Below are 12,133 nucleotides of genomic sequence, written 5' to 3' on the forward strand. Positions count from 1 at the left end.
AGCTATAGTGGTATCTCTGCATATCTATGCTAGTCAACCCAAGCTGTCTTCTTATGCATTTTTAGCATTCAAGACATTAACAAACTAATCGACTACTGTATATTTTATGACGTTTTTCACTGGCCGGCATATAATAGTATGTCCTTTCTATGTTGCATGTCTTGAATACCAAGGTTCTGTATTGTGATCTATGCTGTTGCAACTATCCCCTTGAGATTTTTGTATATTGGCTAAAACTTTGTCCATTCCCATAGTGCCTTTTTAGGCTACATCAGTCCTCAAAGGCTTCTAGCAGGACAAGACAGAATTTGGAAAACATAAAGATATTGCTGTTTAATGCTAGGAGCCTTAACAAAAACATGCACTCCATACAAGCACTCCTTCCCCTGGGAAACATTGATAAATGAACTGTAAGGGAAACCTGATTCAATACCATTGAGACCTCCCCACCACTGGAGGGTTTTAATGTTTACCACACATTCAGGCCCACTACACTAGATAAAGGAAGGCACTAAAGGTGGTGGTATTTCCATATTTGCAACAAAACACTTTTCCTCCTGACTGGTTATACAAGACAACAATCTTGAACTCTTCTACATCCAGTCTACCATAATTAAGACACATTATCACATCATAGCTAACTAGAGGAGCCTATCTATATCTCCCTCAGCAAATATCTTCTACTAAACTAATGTTAGGTCCCTATACAATAAGCCAAATACCATCAACCCATCATTGGTTAGATCTGACCATAAACTAATCACTCTGGATATCCACATTCCGCCACCACCCCCAGTCAAAGAAACCACTGTGAAAAACTTTTCAAAAGCAAACCACGTTACTTAAGACAAGGGTGGGAAGTTTCAAAGCCCCCATGCTAAAGGTTAATGCTGTCCAAGCTGCAAAATCCTTTACTAATGCACTCTCCAGGCACCTACAAGAATGCATGGCTCATGCTATCCCAAACAAAACCAAGACTCACTCCTCCAAGAAAAGGAAACCAGTCTGGAGGACCCCTGCCATAAACAAGCTATACAATAGAAGGAAGAAACTAGTACAGAAAAGAGTAAAATCCCAAGAAGGGAAGACATCCCTGATCAGTATCAGCAAGAAACTACGATGCCTCATAAAATCATCCAAGGCTAGCTTTGAAAGAAAAATTGCTATAGACTCCAAAGATAACCACAAGGCATTCTTTAGCTATGTCAAAAATCTAAGTGGCAATTCTCAGATCTGCTCAGAGTTAGTGCAGAATGGCACAGAATACACTGAACCAACCGATATAGCCAACATCCTGGCAGACAGGTTCAGTGCAAACTTCACCCCCCTCTCACCCCCAAAAGGGCCCATAACTATACCAGAAGAATGTAATGCCCCTGAAATCACAGACACTCAGGTTAAAACAGCCCTCTCCAAAGCCAAAAACACAGCATCAATGAGACCAAACAGTGTCCCAGGCTGTGTTCTACATGAGCTCAAAGATGAACTATCCCCTCACCTAAACACACTGTTTAAACTCAGCCTCTCCACAGCTTTGTGCCCACAGAGTGGTGCACAGCAATGGTTATTCCGCTCCACAAAGGTGGAGCCACAATGGACCCTGGGAACTATCGCCTTATAAGTCTGACTAGCTTGGTCTGCAAAGCTATGGAACACATCACCATGGATCTTATTAACAGAGACATTGTGAACCTCCAAACACTAGACCCTACTAAGTTCGGCTTTGTTAAGGGCAGATCATGCCTCCTAAACCTGGTAGACTTCTTTGAGACAGTTACCAAGGCTATAGATGAGGGAAAAGTGGTCCACACAGCCTACCTAGACCTTGCACAGGCCTTCAACACCATTCTCCACTCAGGTATTATAAACAAGTTCACCGGCTTGAACATAAACCCCAACGTCATGAGATGGGTTGACAACTGGCTCACAGACCGAAACCACATGGTAAGAGTTGTGGGAACTAGGTCTGACTCTAAACCAGTTACAAATGGCATTCCCCAGGGCTCAGTCCTAGGACCCCTCCTGTTCAGCATATACTTCTCAGAAGTACAGGCAAGCACAGGAGGACTTTGACTGACCAAGTTTGCAGACGACTGCAAACTAGTGGCTATAATTGACTCTCCGGCTGACAAAGACAACATCCAAAAGGGTCTCATTGAGACAGATACTTGGTGTCAAAACCATGATCTCAAGCTAAATGCCAAAAAGTGCATAGTCATCCCCTTTGGAAAAAACAAAGTACCCCCAGACTATCACATAGGTGATAGCCCCCTAAATACAGAAGACGTAATAAGGGATCTGGGGACCCAAGTAGATAGTAACCTCTCCTTTGATAATCACATTGGCAAAGTGATTAGAAAATCCTTTTATGTGTTCCACCTAATCACAAAAGGGTTTGCATCTAGATCGAAAGAGGTCATTGAGTCCCTCTACCCATCACTCATCAGACCCATCATAGAGTACAATGCCCCATTTGGGATGTACCTTAACAAGACACCTGCAACAACTGGAAAGACCACAGAAGTACATCACCAAGAGGATCACTGGCCTCAAGCAGATGCCCTATGCAGCTCCACTGAAGAAAATCCAGCTGTACTCGGTTGCATACCGCCTACTCAGAGGTGATCTCTGCCTGAAATACAAGGCCATGTCCAACCCAGAATTGATGGACATGCTCTTCCTAAAGAAAACCATATCCCATCGAGCCACACACTCCAAGGGTCTAAACCTCACAACAACAATAAATAGGACATGCTGGAGGGATAGATTCATATCCCAGAGACTTCCCATGCTCTGGAACAAGATTCCAATCTACATTAGGCAGAGCTCCTCGCTAACTCTCTTCAAGAGAAACCTTGACGAGTGGATAGGAAACAGAAAGTTTACCCCAGGGATCACTTCAATGGCTCTGCTGGACAGAGGCACAGGGAACTAATCTAAGTGGGCGGCAAAAGCCAACACATTCCAGTTAGGCTTATAAATGCCTTCAGGCAGATAGCCTAGTACCTACCTATGAACCTATGAACCTATTCTACCATGGGACTTCAACTGCTTTCCATTAACTGTATAACCAGAAATTTCTAAACTTCATCAATAAAAGTTCTCTAAACCAGTTAGTCCAAACTGCAACTGGGGACAATAAAATCCTGGACTTGACCCTTACCAAAATGAGCATATATGCTCACTACTAATTGAAATTCCCTCCCTCTTCAAATTGGACCACAAATCAGTCACATTCAACATAAGAATAAGCCAGAAGTATCAACCAATACCTTGTTTTTCTGAGATCATACCAAGGATAATCTACTGAAACTGAGTGATGACCTAGATAGATTCAAAATCTCCTTCCATCTCGGTGACCTCTCTGATTATGCAGAATCCTATGCACATGACAATAGCTGCATAGATGCATCTTTCTTCCTCCGAAGTAAATATAATGCTGAATTCAAAATAAAACCCCTATGGTGGAACCCATATATAAACAGGCTGTATAATAAACGAAAAAAAAAAAATAACTGCATGTAAACATGAATGTAACTCTCAATATGCAAAAAAAGAAAAAAAAAGCTCTTGCTAAACTTAGACAATTATGAGACATTTTTACATTCAGTGGTATTTGCTAAGGACAATCTAGGATTATGAAGATGTCTAGTAAAAATTCACCCATGTTGTTTAGATATGGCAGCCATTCCTTCCTATCTGTGTCAATGTTCATCATGCTGATCACAGATGCTGCTTATATAACAGCTGGCCAGCTTCCAAAGCTTAAGGGCGCCTTTCATGTTCCCAAACTGTCAGGCATCTTGAGCTAACTGACTAAAAGACAAGCCTGAGCACAAAGACCTTCCAAGGTTTACTGCTGCTGAACAGTAGGCTCCTCTGAGGCTTTTGAGGATCGATGGTTAGCTTGTGCTTTCCTTTTCTGGGAAAATAAGTTTACTTTAGTTAAAACAAACTTCCATTTTCACAGTTTTGTTGATGATTTATTATTTTCTCCTTCAATAAAGTTATTTTAAAGTTAGAAGTGTTGTGTTTTAATGGACTGTCTCAAGTCTGTAACATACTTTTAAATGAAGTGCTTGTTTTTATGTCAGTTTAAAAGTGATGTCAAGTAACTGATTTTTTTTTTTCTGTGGGTAAATTGTATTTATTTAACTTTTGAGGAGCTGGCATAGTGTTTTAAAGTGTTTTTTTTCTTTGCAGTGTTTTTCCTGTCAGAAAAGTAACTTTTGTAAACTAGTAGTGATTACTGGCAATTGTCTTTAATGGGAAAGAGGCACTATTTTTGACTTGACCATGGAACAGATTACTGGTCAGCACAACTCAAGAAATCCAAGTAACTCACGAAAACCACCTAAAAGAGCAGGAACTAGATGCACACAGGTTTATTCTGGTACCTCGGCTTCCACAGCCTTCAAAGGAATAACCATTTCCAAAACACATGCATCATTTTATACAAATTTTCTTAAATTTTCTTAATTAGTTAATTGGATAATCATACATTATTAACAGAATTAAAGGGGCCATAGAAGAAAAATTACTAACACACAAAGAGTAAGAAGTATTTTGGGGTATGTTTAAGTATTTTAAGAGAATGCAGGAAGCAATATAAAATACACAATACAAAAATTAATTTTTCTAATACTGCATAATGGTCAAGTTATTTTCTAAATTTAAACCTTTAGGTTTCAAAGTACCAAAGTTGAGAATAAACATACTTTCCAATTTTAACAGCTTACATAGGAAATTCCCAGTATTATAACTGTCAGGTCTAGCCAAAGCACAGAAAAAGAAAGAATCCAGATTTCCATTGTGTAATGTATTAAAATGTTCAGAAACTGGATTTTCCATTCTGCCATTTCTAATGTCACCCATGTGTTCCATAATTCTCAACTTTAGTTGGCGTTTGGTTTGTCCTATGTAGTATTTAGGTGGAGTACATCCACAGCCCACTATATAAACCACCCCACAAGATCTGCAGTTAAACGTATCCTGAGCTCGATATTTTATGCCATTAATGCAACTTCCTGTTAAATTCATAACCTTTGAACAAACTCTACATTTTCCACATTTGAACATGCCTTTAGTTGATGGAAAAACATTTGACATATTTGATCTAATATTTGATTTAAATTTTAACTTTTCTTTTAAATTTGCATATCTGCCATATGAAAAACATACTCTATTTGGAAATAAATGACCAATTTCGTCATTATGACAAACAATAGGCCAAAGAAAATCTACTATTTCCTTAAGAGTAGGAGAAAAGGAAGAATACTTATTAACTAAAAAGATTCTGTTCTCTTTATTCATAACAGAATTATTCTCCCTAGAATCATAGAATTTATCTGTCTTCCTAATAAATGAATCAAGATTTAACAATCTATCACTACTATTCTTTATGGAAAGCTCAGAGTAACCTCTTTCCAAGAGCCTATTTGTAACCATCTCAAATTCAAAGTTTAGCAAATTAGTCTCAGAGGTGTGCTCCAAAGTCCGTTTATACTCACCATAAGGTAGTGCTTCAATCAAATGCCTTGGATGCGCACTAGTGGCATGTAAAAAATTGTTAGTTGCAGTGACTTTCCTGTATTGTCTATATTGTACTCTATTATTAGAATCCACATATAACAAAATATCTAAAAACTGAATAGTACTTTTATTCAGAATGTAAGTGAATTCAAGACCAAATCTGTTCCCATGTAAACTGGCAATAAAGCCTTCAAATTCAACAATACTGCCAGTACATACAAAAATCAAATCATCAATATATCTATAATAGAGTACAACATTGTTCTGAAAGAATTCCAACCTATACAGAAAAGTAATCTCAAAAAAGGACATAAACAATATCGCATAACTAGGAGCAAAGTTTGCACCCATTGCGGTGCCTTCTTTTTGCAGAAATATCTTATCTTCACAGCAGAAATAGTTGTGTGTTAATGCAAACTCTAACAAAGAAATGATAAAAGAGGTGCGTGGGCCCTCCCCCAATATACTACATATGGCCTCCAACCCCCATCTCGTCTTAATACTAGTATAAAGTGCCTTTACATCCACCGTGGCCCAGTAAAAATTACTATCCCATTGCATGTTCTTAACCTTAATACAAAAATCATTTGTATTCCTAATATGTGAAGAAACATGAACCAATTCTTTCTTAAGAATACTATCCAATAATATACCAATGTGTTCAAGAAAGCAACCGCAACAAGAAACTATAGGGCGACCAGGAGGATCTGCAAGATTTTTATGTATCTTCGGTAGGGCGTAGAAGCTGGGATCCTTAGGATTAGTAATGTAAAGTTTTTTAACATCTTTACTAGTAAGGAAACCCAGTCTCTCGCCCCTCTCCAGTAACTCTAATAGGGCTCTATTATATTCTAAGACAGGATTATTTGGCAACTCAACATAAACCTCTTCATTTGATAATAAGTCAAACACCATCTTCAAATAGTGTGCCCTGTCCATAATTACCCAATTCCCTCCCTTATCTGCTTGACAAAAAGCATATGTGTCACAAACAGCTTGCATATCTTTTAAAGCTTTCCATTCATTTTTTGTGAGATTATAAGAAAAATATTTTTTCATAAAGTTTCCATACTCGGCTTCTACTTTGCCAAGTAACACATTCTCAAAAGCTTTCAAAATAGCAGAATTTTTAGGTGGAAAGAAGGAACTGTGACTTGGCAAACTAGGAACTTCAAGTTTACCATAGCCTGTCACAAAACGCCCAGTCTCAACATTACATAAATCAAATTCAGATTTATCCAAAGCCCCCTCATTTAAAACAGAAGTTTCATAGTCATATATGGAAAGATTCAGCAGAGAATCAAAAGAACTTGACAAAACATCCGAAGAAATGCAGGTTTCATTAACAGTATTAATTTCTAAATCATTCAGAGAGCTTAATATATTATCAATGGGATGTTTCTTGCTTTCAAAAAAAGTTTTCAAATACAATTTTCTACAGAAACACTTGATATCAGTTATCAAATCTGAAAGAGCTGGTATCTTGGTAGGCACAAACTTGCTACCTTTCAATAGTACCTGCTCCATATCAGAAGTGACTTCAAAGTCACTTAAATTCACAATGTGCTTCTGTTCATTAATGTATAAAACATTTGAGAAAACAAACTGTCCCAACCTCAAAGTCTCTCTAGAAACAGCCGAAACCTGCTCCTTTTCAACATCGCCTGTTCCGACCCTTGCTTCTAGATTTTTGCTTACTACCCTGGCGAAAATTCCAATTCACTTATTCTTCCGTCTCCGACTGGCCACTGATGTCTTCAGCATTATCCACTCTTTCGAACGAAACACTCTTCCTGCTAGTACCCGTGTCAGAAGATGAGACAGAAGAATCTCTAGTGAATCTGGGAGCTCCCTCGGTTCTTCCGGTTCCGGATGTACCATTTTTCCGTTTACGCTGCCACAAATATACAGTGTTCTTACTGAAATCATTAATGTCCCTATTCAACTTGTTCTTCTTTCTGGAAACTATTTCATTTTCAAATTTGCTAGTCTCTACATTGATACCTTTCATTGTAACACGGAAAACTTCACTAGGGATTTCAGTAAGCAAACTTTCCTCCACCTCTGCAATTTTAAGTTGAACTATCCCCAGATTCCTTTGGTTACATTTAATGAGTATCTTAAGCCAACTTAAGGAACACTGTAATGAGGCAGCCTTCCATTCTTCAAGAAATTCAGTCTCATCATCATTAAATTTGAATGCAGGTAGTTTGTCCACCCGAAGTCCCCTGGGTGTGATCGACAAACTAACATATTTCTCTAACAGGCGAGTGTCGTAAAATAAAGAGGTTTCTTTGAACCTTAACTTTTTAAGTTCATCAAACCTCTTATCATGATCAGTGCATACTGAAACTGCCCATGGATCGGACGCCGCCAGTTTATCATCTCTTTCCTTACACAAATCAGCAAAACGGAAGCCTTCATCACTACGGGCTGAATAAAATAGAATAGAACCTGCTCTCCACAACAGATTACTGGTCCCATGGTTGGCGTATCTTCTAGCCACAAAAAGGAAAAAAAATCAGCAACTGACCACTCATCTTTTACCCCACATCCCCCTGATGTAATACCTACTGTCACTATAGACTGAGGATTAACTACATCCTCTGCAGCTGTTGGAGCTCCCCCAGTGGGCAAAGGAAAGATACTCTTGTTGGTCCTGCGAAAGGGAAAAAGGAAAGTTTCTCTTGTGTGTCAGAATGATGTGTCCATCCATGGGGAAGCTGCTGCTGCCATTGGTAACAAGGCTGGCCCCCTTTTTTCCTGTCAAAAAGAAACAGAAAGCATATATCTACACCTCCTCAACTTTCTTTAGATAGGAGAAGTTTACTTGGTCTGGCTCAGGGTTTAATTTAGGCTATTGGTGCTCCTTGTAAGGCATTTTCTGTTAAAAGAAAGAGTAGATTCTTCTTCTCCTGAAAAGTTTTAAGATCTTGAATCTGAATAGAAAGATGCAGGTATGGATGCAGTTTTTTAAAGATTTCTGATTCAGACTCAGAGAATAACTTGGTTTCTGATTCTCCCTGTAGGGAATTTTCTTTCTCTGAGACTATTGCTAGAATGTACCAGTGTTTTCTGCAGGAAAACACAGAGGTTTCTCAGCCCCTCAGGAAATATTGAGTTGTTAGAGAAGGGTTTGCCAGAGCCTACACTTATTCCTCTTAAAGGATGTGTGGGTTACTACCTGCAATTTTCATGATAGTCAGCCATCTGACCCTAAAAAGTCAGATAAGATGTTAAGTTCCTCTGGTCTTTTAAATTTGTATACGCTATTCCCAAGCCTAACCCAGCAGCTCTAGCTTTAGTTGATCCCACTGCTGCTAAGCACTTAGTTTGTTCCATTGTTACTCTTTCTGAGAAGGATGGGAAATTATTGACAGGTATGGGGAAAAAGTGTATACTTCTGCATCTTTGATTTTCAGAATTCTGAATTGTCAGTCTCATATGTAAAAGTTTGTTTTGACAAATTGTGAAAGTATGAGGAATATTTTATCTGCAATTTCTTCTTGTAAGGAAAAAAACATACTTTAAATAATTTAGTTTCTTCTGTGGCACCAGTTACTACTTGCTGTTTACAGTGTGTGTATAACTCTGTTAGTACTTTTTTCAGGGCTATGGCAAATGGAACTGTTTTGAGGAGTTTTGCATGGCTGCATTCTCAGAATCTTCCAGATGATGTTGAAAACAAGATTTTAAAGTCTGCCTTGAGTGCAGATTTAGTATTTGCTTCCTCAAAAAGTGTGATGAAGGGGCAAGCTGATCCTTTTTCAGCCCTCCTTTTCCAAATTTTCTAACGGATTTTCTACCATCTCATCCAATTTTGGCAAAAAACCCCCCAGAATAAACAGTCTCAACAAAATCCAGGTAATCAGATGTTTAAGAAGAAATGTCAAGAGGATTTTCAAAAGAAACTTTGAATTTCACAAAACCAAGGACAGTCCAGCAAGTCTGAATGACTGTTCAACAGACCTTGTAACCCCATCTTACTCTGGTCACTTTTTTCTTCCTGAAATTTTGAATCTCTACTTTCTCTTTGACAACAGATTGTTTCACACACATGGGTTCTGAAAACCATTCATTCAGGTTACAGATGGTAGTGGGAGGAAATTTCTTCATTCTGATGGTTATTCCTTTTCCTCCAGATCAGACTCTTTAGTTTCGACCAGTTCTTCTTAACATGCTGTCGCAAGGAGTGATAGAACCAGTTTCTCTTTTCCAGGTGGAGAAAAGTTTTTATTCAAGGATGTTCATTGAATGCTTGGAGACCAGTCTGGATCTTTCATCTTAAACCTGTTTGTAATAGTGCCCAAATTCAAAATGATGTCACTTCACAACCTGTTAACTCTTCTTCCCCTTTCAAGTTTCTTGGCAACACTGCACTTAAAAGATGCTTATTATCACATCTGTATTCAAACAAACGTCAGACATTTCTTATGACTGTGTGTACATGGATCCCTTTATCAGTCCTCTGCCTTATTCTATGGGCTATCCACTCCAACAAGAATGTTCACAATGTGTCTAGCTCCAGTTATAGCTCTTTACATGCAACAGGGTATCCTCATTTTTTCATATTTAGATAACTTGCTTATCTCTACAGTGTCTTTCCAAAATGTCAGAAATCCCTCTTTTGGGTGACAGATCTTTACACAAGCTGGGATTCCAAGAAAACATTCAAAAATCTTTCTTGACTCCTTCATGCAGGATTTTGTTCCTGGGATGTCAACAAAGAGCTTTTCTTCCTCAGGAAAAATGGATCTTTATTTAGATCTATTTCTGAGGTTTTCCACTCAGATGTCAGTCACTGTGATACAATATCTCAGGATTTTGTGTCTCATGGCATCTATGATTCGCATGATATCCCTGGCAAGACTCCAAATGAGAAGGATTCAGTGGTATCTGAATATATATATATATATATATATATATATATATATATATATATATATATATATATATATATATATATATATGTATATTCCAGCATCAACACCCTTTATCTTTTCAAATCCCAGTACAGGGGTGCGGCAGAAAAGAGATCGTTTGGAAGAGACAACAGATATCCTTGAATACAGGTCTCCCCTTCTCCCTCCCCACCCCCAAGCAGTCAGTTACCACAGACACTTCAGACTTTTCTTGGGGAGCAGTTTCTGGAGGGATAAAAGCGCAGAGGAAGTGGGACACCAAGGACAGACGGAAGCACACAAATATGAAGGAGATGCTTCCCTGATCAAAGCACTCAACTCTCTGAACCATCTTTGGTTCCTGGGACCTCTTTAAATGGTTACAGACAATACCACAGTCAAGTGCTACATCAACAAGCAAAGGGGAACCAGGTCATACCCCCATTGCAGACAAACCATGTTAGCTTGGCTATAGATTCTCAGCACAATATCACTCAACAGGCATCCTACATTCTGTCAGAACAAAACTGTGTGGCAGACAAGCTGAACAGGACCAGGGCAGATCCTCACAAATGGAAGCCAGATTAGGAGATCTTCCAAAATTAATCAATTGGCAAGATTCTGTCCCAGGACACCATGCTAAAAGGCCTGGAAGACTGATGCTATTTATTTTCTTTGTACAGGAATGTTCATATCTTCCTTTATTCCTTCACACAGGATTGTGTTCCTAGAATGTCAACTAGATACCTCAGTTCAAAGAGCTTTTCTTCCATAGGAATCTATTTCTAAAGATTTCCACTCAGACTTTGGTCACTAAGAAGGAATTCCTCAGGATTTTGTATTGCATGGCATCTATGATTATCATGATAAACCTGGCAAGTTTCCACATGAGAAAGATACAGTGGTACTTGAAGTCTTATTGGTCCCAACATCAGCACCTTTTATCTTTTCAAATCATAGTGCTATGGTTTATCAAAAGAGAAATCTTTAGGTGGAGACAACAGATACCCTTAAATCCAGTTCTTCCCTTCTTCTTCATTGCTACAAATCAGTCAATCACCACGGATGCTTAAGTCTTTGCTTGTAAAACAGTTTCAGGAGGGATAAAAGTGCAGGGAGTGTGGGATATCAAGGGCAGATGGAAGCACATAAATATCACGGAGATGCTTACCCTGACCAGAGCACTCAACTCTCTGAACCATCTTTGATACCCTGGGAGTTCTTCAAGTGGTTACAGAGAGCAACACAGTCATATCATACATCAACAAGCAAGGGGGAATTAGATTGCACCACTTGCAGACTAGTCATGTTACGATGGGATAAAGCTTCATAGCATAATCTTAGGAATATAGCTTCACAGCACAATCTTACCTTACAGGCATCTTAAATTCTGACAGAGTAAATTGTGTAGCAGACAAGCTGAGCTGGACCAGGGCTGACCATTATGAATGGAAACTAGATTGTGAAGTCTGCCAAGATTTGATCCATCTTATGGGGAGTTCCTTACATAGACCTCTTTATCTACTCTCTGAACAGTCAACTGGAAATATTCTTTTCCAGGATTCCATGCAAGAAGACCCTAAAGACAGATGCATTTTGTTTTCTTTTCTTTGGATAGGAATGTTCCTGTAAACTTTTTCACCCTTTTCACTAATATTCATTATACTTCTGAAGATTCAAACTAACCCACCAAGATCATT

This window comes from Protopterus annectens, chromosome 1.part0 (genome assembly GCF_019279795.1).
Source record: "Protopterus annectens isolate FY-2018-M chromosome 1.part0, PAN1.0, whole genome shotgun sequence".
NCBI classification, from domain to species: domain Eukaryota; kingdom Metazoa; phylum Chordata; order Ceratodontiformes; family Protopteridae; genus Protopterus; species Protopterus annectens.